The sequence below is a fragment of the Ptychodera flava genome, chromosome 7 (assembly GCF_041260155.1).
Source record: "Ptychodera flava strain L36383 chromosome 7, AS_Pfla_20210202, whole genome shotgun sequence".
NCBI classification, from domain to species: domain Eukaryota; kingdom Metazoa; phylum Hemichordata; class Enteropneusta; family Ptychoderidae; genus Ptychodera; species Ptychodera flava.
The window spans coordinates 42,635,029-42,648,008 of NC_091934.1; the positions used below are offsets into that span (position 1 = coordinate 42,635,029).

A 12,980-nucleotide genomic window follows, 5' to 3' on the forward strand; every position below is an offset into this window, starting at 1 on the left:
AATTCTATATGGGCTGCGTATCCGCCGCCCATTAAAATACAGAACTTTCTCCCTTGGAAAAAGGTTTATTGTCCGCCACAAAGATTATAGCCCAATCTGTATGTGCTGCACACTCGGTTGTCACGTCATCATCCTCTTATTACATAGGCAATTAAATAACCTTGAATTATGGGGACTTTTAAGGCAAGGCTGCTGAGCCTTCCAATAGGATATTTACGACTGGCCTGCACTATTAAATAAATATAATAAAACGTGTGGATGTGTGCCTTTAGAATAATGATCTTAAAGGGGATAAAATGGTACAATATTTGAGAGAGAAACTCTGACGTTGCTTCGAACATTATATTTCCTCTTTAGGTTAAGAGCATAGCAACGGAATATTAAAGTTGGCGCATGCGTCCATCGTAGGTGCCTGGTAAGCAGTACGCATGTGCCGAGCGAGAAATAATCTCTCGAGTGACAGAGTGTGTATAAGCGTACTATTCATCTCGGAGAAAACGACACGAACATATCTACATTACTGTAAGACACTATACAGCGTGTGGCTGATATAAAGATCAACCTGAAGATTGTGAATATGGTAAAGAGATTACCAGACACCATTAGTGGACAGATTGGATGAAAGGCAGCGGTCAAGGGTAAGTGCGAGATCTCATACATATCCAAGAACTCAAAAATACACCACCCAGAAATGTAAATACAGTTTCGCTTCTTTGAGAACACTTAAACTCATGGAATAGAAGTTTCGTTTGTTATTAACAAATAACAGTGGCTTGAAATATAAATAATCCTTTGTCAACGGAGCAGTCGGTGGCTTGTCCTATTTCTGGCCTTCTTATGATTTAGATATGGTCATAATTGTCGTTTTAAATATAAGTATGGGTAATTTAAGTATAAGTATGGATAAAGTATAGTGATATTTCACTTGCTAGCAAAATGCCCCTCTGCTTGTACCTTGATTGCTATAGTTTGGTATCCAGCAACACCGTCACAAATATTTTGGTAGGGCTCATAACAAAAGTGCTTTCTCTCGGTACTTTCGACTTTCTACGTTAACACTTAAAAGGGGAATTATGTTATACCAGTATATTGATTGCGCTAAAACGGCAATATGATCGGTCGAGAAGTGAAAGCAACAGCGCTGTAGACGCGATACACGCGTGAGCTCTCAGTAGGAGAAAATTTAATTTCTTTAATGTTTCATGACAGACGTTCAGTATTCTATTATGATAAAATAACAACAAACCCCCTCAGCAACGAGTACACCACTCGGTTTTTACCAGTTGATTCCATATATGCACTCGCTCTCTCACGTGGTATATGCCGTAGACTGGTCAAGATATCATGGTATATCCATAGCTGGTTGAGGTTTACTGATTAAATAATTAACAAAGCAAAGGCACTGACAGCTACGAAAAGTCACTTACAAAAAAACAAACTACATAAGAGAATTTCTATGAAATGGAATAGCATTTCTAATGCTCACCAACATACTGTACCCTGAGATAGTAATAAACTGACTTTATGACTCACATTTTCACATTAGCATGCAAGCGATCTGCAAAATTGCAACAGTAGAAACGACCCAATGCAATTCCTGCAAATATGTCTGATATTCTAGAGCAGTTTGACATTGTACAGGAACAACTTGCTGCAGTCTGGTAGTATTTTTCACTAGAACATATTAAACGCATCGCCAATATGTTTATGACTTTTCTCTTTGTGAGAATAGAATCAAAGTCCTCGATAGATTTGCAGAAAATTAAGACAATATCATGTGTAGCCAGTGAAACTACAGAATATGCTTTATTTACATGCGTCGATACGGAGATTATTACCCTCCCCCTCAACAAAAAAAAATTAAAGTAAAGAAAGAAAATCTTGAAAGCTCGTGTCAGTATCTTTAATTAATTATTACAACGACGTAATTCACGAGGAGGAATTAAAATAGTGGACGCAATAGAAAAAGGCAGGATATAGTATAAAAAACCCCGGCTGCTAGAATTTAGATTGGGCTTTTAAGAACTAAAATTCGTTATCCGTTTTTCAAGCCATTTGTACGTTTAATCAAGCGAGTGACGCATATGTAGTTAGCCAAATGGCTCCTCGGGCATAACCAGTTAGCATTCTTCGGATTACACGTCTTCCATAAGTCATTTAAGACGCGAGTTGATTCACTTTGTCCTTACAGTGTCGACGTGAGCTTCGAACAACGTGCACAACACGATTAAGCTTTTTATTTCCGACGAGATCTGCGAATTCTTCCCTTCAATTGCACGCTTTAGCCAACACTCCTGGGGAAAACAGTCGTACGCCTGTTTGCACCCACAGTGCGATGGAAAACATCTTTAATTTGTCTAAATTCTAAATGCAAGCAAAAGGACACTTCTCGGAGTCGGCGCATCCATTTGGTGTCTTCCGCTCGTTATCTTAAATTTCATTCTCTCTAAATCTTGCGTTTGATAAATTTTATTCCCCCAAAACAACCACCAAATGTTACTACTATAATTCCGTAATAGCGTAACAATCGTTTGAACACTATAATCGTCGAGTTTTTATTATAAGTGATTTTGTTTCCCTCGTTGACAAGAAGAAACGTCGATCACGGAGGGAGGGCGAGATCTTTTCTGAACAAGTTGGTCTCTCCCATCTATTTATGCCTTTTGTAAAGCCATTGCATGGCACATATTGTTTACACTGCTTTTATTGCCACATTTGTGCTGTTTTTCTCTAAGAACAATACAGATAACTGCCTTGTTGTCAGCTAAAAAATTGCATGCATTTGCCAAAGAATCTGTAAACAGATATATTAGTGTGCGTTGTTATTATCAATCTTGTCTGTGTTGAACGAACTCATGGACCTTCGCGTGATTCCTATACACGAACACAGCATTAGCGCACGTAATTCAGCATCAAAGGATTTATTACTTTTTTCCTTCAAAAGGGTTTGTTTTTTCAGCCGGAACCTGTTCCAGAACTAATACTTCCCCGCGGGTTATATATGGCAATCTTTCTCCCATCAGGGCGTGTCTGATCTGTCGTCCAAGGCATTCAGGTTTAAAGGGACATAAACTGTAAATTGTGGCAAGTTTTTCAGTATTCTGCTTCTGTATATCAACTACCGTGTCTGACCCTAATCCATTTGTCATGCTGAAATTTCGAGTATTCTTTTTGTCAACACAGCTTGTATGTATGTAGTGATCATTGTTTATTGTTTACAAATGAATTCTAGTCCGGACTTGAATACAATTTTCAACAATAACAATGTAGATTATACTCAAATAGGTTGTGTTTATATGCTAAATACTTGGCATTAAATTACAGTTTAGGGATTCGATGCAGAAAGTGTAGGGAAACCACAAAACAAAAGTTCTGAAAAAATATACAAAAGATATAGCTTATGGAGCTCGATATATCATTTTCTGCGTACAGCGTATGCTTTTAGTGGATCTCAAACAAAAACCTAATTGCCTGGTAAGAAATTATACAGTATAAAATATGATCAGGATTTGTACAATTGACTAATGGTGGAATAACGTTAACAGTCTTGCCATGAAACTGTATCTAAAGTATGATTATTTAAAAAATCGCCCAAAAAAGAAAGATTAGCGCGTATAGATATCTTATGTGCTGTGACGATATGCATTTCATCGATTTTTGCATTTTAATAAAGAAGGCGTTAGACTTCAATAGCTATGCATTATTATCTAGTCCATCCATACGGTGGATTGCATGGAATTGTGTCCAGCAAAGATTATACCAAGTAACCTTTGGCTATCTTAATAAAGAAGTAACATCACTTTAGGGTGAGAATGTCTTAAGTACTTGATAAACCATACTGAAGAGTTTTTGGTTTGTCACAGTTCAAAGCTTCTTTCCTCATTTTTTCTAAATAATTCGGTTTATTGTTATGGAGATTGATTATCATGATATGATTTTAAGTCAAATGCATAGATTTGATGAGTCGTTAAAGTGTTCTTCAAATGAATTAAAGAAATAGCTTTGCTCAGGGGAAACGCCCGGCGAAACATGAATGACTTTGCATAAATACTCAGTGAATTAAATGTCCATTATTGCCTCCTTCATGAATTTACGATTATTACTTTTTTTTGTCATGAGGATGACTAAGTTGCCTTATTTTTTCCGGCAATCGGAAAGGAAACATCAATTAATGCTTTTTAACGCTCGACTTAACACCTTGACAAGGCATGAGAGCCAAAGAGGGACATTGTGTAGAACATGGAAAGGTCAAGATTATCTTGTGAGCATGGTAACCTGCGCTGCTGCTTTTGTACCGAAGACCAATTAAGAAAAGTGTTAGTTTTTCAATTATACTATATTATCGGCAAAATTTAAACTCCCTATACACGAACGCAGCATTAGCGCAAGTAATTCTGCACCAAAGGATTTATTACTTTTTTTCCTTCAAAAGGGTTTGTTTTTTTTCAGCCGGAACCCTGTTCCAGAACTAATACTTCCCCGCGGGTTATATATGGCAATCTTGCTCCAATTAGGGCGTGTCTGATCTGTCGTTCAAGGCATCCAGATTTAAAGGGACATAAGTTGTAACTTGTGGCAAGTTTTTCAGTATTCTGCTTCTGTATATCAACTACAGTGTCAGACGCTAATCCGTTTTTCAATGCTGAAATTTCGAGTATTCTTTTTGTCAACACAGCTTGTATGTATGTAGTGATCATTGTTTATTGTTTACAAATAAATTCTAGTCCGGACTTGAATACAATTTTTAACAATAACAATGGAGATTATACTCATATAGGTTGTATTGATATGCTAAATACTCTGCATTAAATTACAGTCTAGGGATTCAATGCAGAAAGTGTAGGGAAACCACAAAACAAAAGTTCTGAAAAAATAGCCAAACGATACAGCTTATGGAGTTGTAAATGTCATTTTCTGTGTACAGCGCATGCTTTTAGTGGATCTCAAACAAAAACCTAATTGCCTGATAAGAAATTATACAGTATAAAAATATAATCAGGATTTGTACAATTGACTACCGGTGGAATAATGTTTACAATCTTGCTATAAAGCTGTATCTTAAAGTATGATCATTTAAAAAGATTGCCCACAAACAGATGATTAGCGCTTATATACATCTTATCTGTACAGTGACGATATACAATTTATTGATTTTGCATTTTAGTAAAGAAGGCGTTAGACTTCAATAGCTATACAGTATTATCTAGCCCATCCAAGAGGTGGATTTCATGAATTTTTGTCCAGCAAAGATTATACCAAGTAACCTTTGGCTATCTTAATAAAGAAGTAACATCACTTAGGGTGAGAATGTCTTAAATACTTGATAAAACATACTCAAGAATTTTTTGGTTTGTCACAGTTCAAAGCTTCTTTCCGCATTTTCTAAATTATTCGGTTTATTGTTATGGAGATTGATTATCATGATATGATTTTAAGTCAAATGCATAGATTTGATGAGTCGTTATAGTGTTCTTCAAATGAATTACAGAAATAGCTTTGCTCAGGGGAAACGCCCGGCGAAACATGAATAACTTTGCATAAGTACTCAGTGAATTAAATGTCCATTATCACCTCCTTCATGAATTTGCGATATTACTTTTTTGTCACGAGGATGACTAAGTTGCCTTATTTTTTCCGGCAATCGGAAAGGAAACATCAATTAATGCTTTTTAAATGCTCGACTTAACACTCTAACAAGGCATGAGAGCCAAACAGGAACATTGTGTAGAACATGGAAAAGTCCAAATTATCCTCTTAGCACGGTAACCTGCACTGTTGCTTTTATACCAAAGACCAATTAAGAAAAGTGTTAGTTTTTCTATTATACTGTATTATCGGCAAAATTTGAGCCCATTTGCCCCATTATCTTTTATTAAATCGAAATGATGGTGGAACTGTCAATGAGTCGGAATGTTTCTGTTTGCACGATTAACCTTGTAACCTTTGGTTGATTAACCCTTTGAGCGCCAAAGTAAATTTTTGTCACCTTCAGAAACTATACTCCAGTCATTTTTTTTCAGATTTTTGTCAACTGTAGCCAATGAAATATGATGTCTATTTGGTCCAAAATTATTAAAAGACATTACAGAAAAATTCATAAAAATTGGTGAAAATGTAGCTCTAAAATTTTGGTTGGAACAATGACAGCTCTCAAAGGGTTAATTCGGCGATAATACCGTACATCGGCGTATGAGTAAATTGGTGAAATTGCGAATAGCCATGGCAAGGGATATATTGATAGAAATTTAATAGATGTCACTAGGAACTGTAATCAATTTCTACATAGTTAAAGTGATAACTTCCTGGAGTTACATCGACACGCCATTTAATGTGATAAAACTTTAATTTTTTGGGAATAATTTTGGCACGCTCGAAATGGTTTAAAACACATACTTGTGATTTAGAAGTATGGAAAGCACTTTCATTAACACAAGATATTTACGTGAGAAACCCCAATTTTATGATAACATAGCTATCTATTAAAATGCTCACGTGATATGAAATTAATCTTACAATTTATGAGAGTAGCCTCATTTTCCGGATATGGCTGTCTATAGGGTGGAAAGTCCTATGCCCCTTTTAGAAGTGAAACGGAGCGCCTTCTTCTGATTACTGAGATTATTAAGACCTTCAAAAAACATGGCATGCTACCTTGGTCACGACAAGTCAAATACAAGTTGTTCAATCCAACAGTAAGTATACAGCTTCGGTACCGTAAGGTTTCTGGAGTGAAAAAAAGCATTTATTGTTCGTCACGGACGACGCTTGCGTCGCTATGTTTGGAGAGAGGATTTAAATGAGGTATATTTCAGAAAAGGAACCCTGAAATTTCAGTATTGTTATCAAACATAATATGTGATTTACAACCGTATAGGCTTCGGAAAATGTTTAAAATGTTAAACCTATAACATCCTGAGATTGAAGGAAAACGTTTGGAATTTTCTCTTAATTCGGATGACCAAGGATTCCGATTTTCCATTTCGCTGCCTGCAACGTGACAACCATTTCGTTTTTGTGTGCTTCGAGTAAAATTCCCAGCAGTTTTCCTTTCTTCTCTGAAGCTGTGTTCGGCGATTTGTCCTTGTTGTTACTGAACAGCAGGGAAAATACCGTAATATGCTTTTGAAAGTCGATATTTAGCCCTCAAGCAGTTGCATCAGCAGGCTTGTCAAGTAGTGAACGATATGGGTCCGTTAATTTACCTTGGCTTGAAAAGAACCTGGCCGGCATTGAGTAGTTGGTCATATCAGACGCTAATTATTGCCTTTGCTTGTACTTCTTACGTCTGCACGCGCCTTGAAGTATATTGTGCCTCGAGCACAGATATTTGGACTCTCAATTTTTTTAATATTTCTAGTCTACAACGTGAGTGGGCTCATTTTAAAGCTCTTAGAGTAAAAAAAATTGTCATTGCCTTCTATTTTCGAGATCGAAAATTTTATTTTCCCCATAGAGTTAACATCAAGATGGCGGCTATTTTGAATTTCAAATATCGGAAATGTTAGGTAATTCGTTCGCCTAAAACCTACCTTTGCACGCTGTCGCCTGGTTTTTGGTTTTGATTCTTTGATAGGACAATGGTTAGAACTTTCATTGAGGAAAGTTTGAGCGAAAGTTTCTGTTTTTCACTTTAGAGGCTCATGCTACCTCAAGGAGCGATACCGTGTCGATGAACGAGCACTGACAAATGAATCTTAGCTATGTTTTCTTATGTATATTCACAGTTAGAACATTAATTTACTCTTTATTTTATTTCATTTGATATTTTTTGGTGCAGGAATACTATTTAGACTAATTGTAAGCTTTGAGAAGAACATGACGGGTAAAGTCTAATAATAAAATACTAATAGGTTGTATGATAAGGGAATTTACAAAAATTACGGGATTTATGTACAGTGAAGGTATTGTACGGGGACATAAATGCCGGTATTTTTAATATCCTTATTATTATGCGCCTTTGTAGTCGAATTTCACGAGAAACGTCGAAAGCATAACGTTTTCAGAATGCCATATCATAGACTGCATCGTGCAATCATATGCAGACTGGGAGGAGAACGAAAATTTAACGATGGCAGTGAGGTGAGGATTATTTCACATATATTCAACTGTTTTGGACAGGCTATTGCTAAGTGCATGACTAAATGATGGTTAAATTTTATTTTTGGAAAATAAGTATTGAATCTTGTATTGTTTTTCCAATGTTTACATAAAACTGTTGTTAGCTGAAACTTCAAATTGTCAAAGGTCATATAGGGTCCAATAACTTCCGAAGTTATTTGACTCCGCGACAATGTTATTGTAATCCGTATCCAGTTATACCAAAACTTAGTGTACGATAAAACTCTATAGGTGTCAGATGTAGATATAAAATAATAGGTTGTATTTATTCCAGGCATGTGTGAAAAATAGCACGCCTGACCGACATGCTTCGTAAGAACTGTGCTCTAAGAAAAGGCAAAGGTTTTATTTGAAACTACTTTGGTGACGCGGAGTTTATGGAAAGCCGGCCATCGATATAGCTGGACAATAACAAAGGCAATAGCATGATGCAAATTCCTACTTTCTTTTGATTACATTTCTAGTCTTAATTAATAATCAGCGGATTGATACCGTCATTCAATGCAATGTGAAAATTCCAACGAAAATGTAAATAAACCCGATATTGCAATATTACGTCGGCGTACTTGTCACTGCAATAATTTTGTTGAGTATTGAACTCTTTCATCACACTCAAACAGTACCCCTAACAACCCCCCCCCCCCCCCCGCAGAGACTTAAATTCAGTCAGGAACACGAATTTCATTAATTTGTATGGGATTGTTAGCAGAATTGTCTTAGAACAGTCCAACCAAATTGAAAAAAAAATCAGTTCACATATGGACTGCCATAAAATAAATATAAACAAAATTTTTAAAATACATAAATATCATGAGTCTTTTACGATTCCTCGCGTTAGGCTTTACATCCGGGGAACAAAGAAAATGGTGTCTTATCTCTCTTTCAAAGTGTTGTAAATCAATTACTCGTTATCATCACGTCGTTTTATAAATTTTGATACAAATAGTGCACGTACTGAAAGTGTCGTCACATTATATCAGCATGTTGAATAATTTTGTCGGGCATTTTTCTGCGGACTCCTCAAAGGACTGTCTCACACGATTCTAAAACTGCTAGCTATACGTTTGCTGTCCGATATTGCAGGAACGACGCCTGCCCGTGATACCGTGAACATGGTTTTGCTATTGCGCGAATATTCCGTATGCACGCTACAGGGCGAATATCCCGTATGTACGCTACAGGGCGAATATTCCGTATGTACGCTACAGGGCGAATATTCGGTATGTACGCTACGGGCGAATGTTCGGTATGTACGCTACAGGGCGAATATTCCGTATGTACGCTAATGGCGAATGTTCCGTATGTACGCTACAGGGCGAATATCCCGTATGTACGCTACAGGGCGAATATTCCGTATGTACGCTACAGGGCGAATGTTCGGTATGTACGCTACAGGGCGAATATTCCGTATGTACGCTACAGGGCGAATATTCCGTATGTACGCTAATGGCGAATATTCCGAATGTACGCTACATGGCGAATATTCCGTATGTACGCTACAGGGCGAATATTCCGTATGCACGCTACAGGGCGAATGTTCTGTATGTACGCTACAGGGCGAATATTCCGTATGTACGCTACAGGTCGAATATCCCGTATGTACGCTACAGGTCGAATATCCCGTATGTACGCTACAGGGCGAATATTCCGTATGTACGCTACAGGGCGAATATCCCGTATGTACGCTACAGGGCGAATATTCCGTATGTACGCTACGGGCGAATATTCCGTATGTACGCTACAGGGCGAATATTCCGTATGTACGCTACAGGGCGAATATTCCGTATGTACGCTACAGGGCGAATGTTCGGTATGTACGCTACAGGGCGAATATTCCGTATGTACGCTACAGGGCGAATATTCCGTATGTACGCTACAGGGCGAATGTTCGGTATGTACGCTACAGGGCGAATATTCGGTATGTACGCTACGGGCGAATGTTCGGTATGTACGCTACAGGGCGAATATCCCGTATGTACGCTACAGGGCGAATATTCCGTATGTACGCTACAGGGCGAATATTCCGTATGTACGCTACAGGGCGAATATTCTGTATGTACTCTACAGGGCGAATGTTCGGTATGTACGCTACAGGGCGAATATTCCGTATGTACGCTACAGGGCGAATATTCCGTATGTACGCTACAGGGCGAATATTCCGTATGTACGCTACAGGGCGAATATTCCGTATGTACGCTACAGGGCGAATATTCCGTATGTACGCTACAGGGCGAATATTCCGTATGTACGCTACAGGGCGAATATTCCGTATGTACGCTACAGGGCGAATATTCCGTATGTACGCTACAGGGCGAATATTCCGTATGTACGCTACAGGGCGAATATTCCGTATGTACGCTACAGGGCGAATATTCGTATGTACGCTACAGGGCGAATATTCCGTATGTACGCTACAGGGCGAATATTCCGTATGTACGCTACAGGGCGAATATTCCGTATGTACGCTACAGGGCGAATATCCGTATGTACGCTACAGGGCGAATATTCCGTATGTACGCTACAGGGCGAATATTCCGTATGTACGCTACAGGGCGAATATTCCGTATGTACGCTACAGGGCGAATATTCTGTATGTACTCTACAGGGCGAATGTTCGGTATGTACGCTACAGGGCGAATATTCCGTATGTACGCTACAGGGCCAATGTTCGGTATGTACGCTACAGGGCGAATATTCGGTATGTACGCTACAGGGCGAATATTCGGTATGTACGCTACAGGGCGAATATTCCGTATGTACGCTACAGGGCGAATGTTCGGTATGTACGCTACATGGCGAATATCCCGTACGTACGCTACAGGGCGAATGTTCGGTATGCAAAGAGGGATTCGAAAGGAACACATTTGCTGCTCACAACGAACTTCACTAAAAGTTACTGCGTGTAAGAGGTGAATTGTAAACATTTGAAATGATTTTATTTTCACTGCAATTTTCAGAAAAATACATCTCCTCAATATATCCTGTCTGATATGTGATGCTGAAATAGATGTAACAAATCTGTGTACATACATACTTCACAAGCGTAAGTGCTCCGGGAAGTATCGCTTTACAACTTAAGAAACCGTTGACATTATAAAAAAAATAGAGTAATCCATTCTTCTCTTTGTGGCAAGATTTTATATATATTACAAACGATGTAATGGGGAAGTTCAATATTCCGCAGTCAGGCTATGGAAGTTGCAGAAGCATGATCGTTCTTAAAGCCCCTTTTGTAGAATAAAAGCAACATTCTAAGAATTAGGGAGATAAATGTCTTAAAACCCGTTTAGGGAACATGAAAACTATAACAAAGCAACTGCCAAGTGAAGAAAAGGACGAGTTTCATAAAAATAACACTACGCTTTTAGAGAAAACTGAGCATTCCTGGCCATTGACATCTCGGATTAACAAAATATCAACATTCGACAAAGGACTTAGAGCACAGAGAACATTGACCATCGGCAAAAGGAAGGTCATTTGGAATTTAAGATTCTTCTGGAAAGATGTGTAGCTAATGATCATCTTTCACTACTTTAACATTATGAAGGTCTCAATTTTTTCACATGGTGTAGGTAACCATAGGCTTGTTTTGTTGATTATCAAGGTCACGACATACTAGACATGGCGAGGTTTGACAAGCACGTTGGCAAATCCACCCTGTCGTTGAATCGGAAATGCCTCGATTCGGACCATAGTTCCAAGAAAGAAACCTCAGTCTCGATAACATCCTGTGAGTTCCCGTGAGTTTTCGATCCAGTTAGACAGGAATAAATATGACGACGACGACAATAACAGAACCAAACGCATCGAGTATGATATGAGCACATCATGTAAGCTTATGCATCACTGCATAAATAATTGGTACATAATCACAGTTTATTGTCGTTAAAAATCAATGTCTATAAAAATCGATCATGCTTGGGAAACATTATACACAGAATATGTATGTGCCTTTGCGAAAATCGTTGGTTAGCGGGGATGTCGGAAGTGGGTTATGCGGAGGCGGACGCCACTTAACCACAGGAACTTCTTTTGCTGAGAACGTCTGTACAATCTTCGGTATGTCAGAAGATTAGCTCTGTTGGCTATCGGAATCATCTGACTGCAACGTTTTGTAAGGCTTCTGTCAACCGACGGTAACTGTCAACCGAGGCAGTCATTATTGCCGTCGGGCACAATGGGGCTTCGAACCAGATGGGTTTAAAATTGCTTCACGATTTGAACTAGAATAAAGCCGGAAAGTGCTCAAAGTATGTTATTACATGCCTCGTATATCGACCGCCGCTCGCTCCTCAGGATTCAATGGTAACTTGCTGAAGACGGGCATATATCATTTAGCTGAAAGTGAACCGGAACTATTTTCAACTTGACAACGTTGGGATTTAAAGATGTTCAAATTACATGTTTTGTATACGAAATCCTGTTGTTAGAAAATTATGTATGAATAATCTATAAACCGCACAACAGTGATAAATATATCAATGTTCCATTAAAAGATAAAAATCGTTTCATCTTTTAATAGATTTTAGTCTAAAACGGAAATAAAGCATATGATTGTTATCTGCCGATAAAGCTAAACATTTTGACTGAAAACTATGTATGAGAATCGTGTAATAAGAACATTAAAGCTAAAACAAGGGACTTGTACTCTCGAAGCACGAGACGATTTGACCCCCACCCTCCCCAACACCGGGCAAATGTTTAGGTAAGTAGGTAGGCAGGCAGGTAGGTAGGTAGGTAGGTAGGTAGGTAGGTAGGTAGGTAGGTAGGTAGGTAAGTAGGTAAGTTAAAGATAGATAGATAGATAGATAGATAGATAGATAGATAGATAGATAGATAGATAGATAGATAGATAGATAGAT

General features: G+C 38.2%; 1 protein-coding gene across 1 annotated transcript in view; it reads left to right on the top strand.

Moving 5' to 3' along the window:
- The first annotated feature begins 437 nt into the window (after positions 1 to 437).
- LOC139137596 (uncharacterized) overlaps positions 438 to 12,980 on the top strand; it is a 60,632-nt gene continuing 48,089 nt past the window's right edge. Inside the window, exon 1 of the mRNA XM_070705785.1 lies at positions 438 to 638. The gene's annotated coding sequence lies outside the window, so the exon portion shown is untranslated. The remainder of the gene's footprint in view (positions 639 to 12,980) is intronic.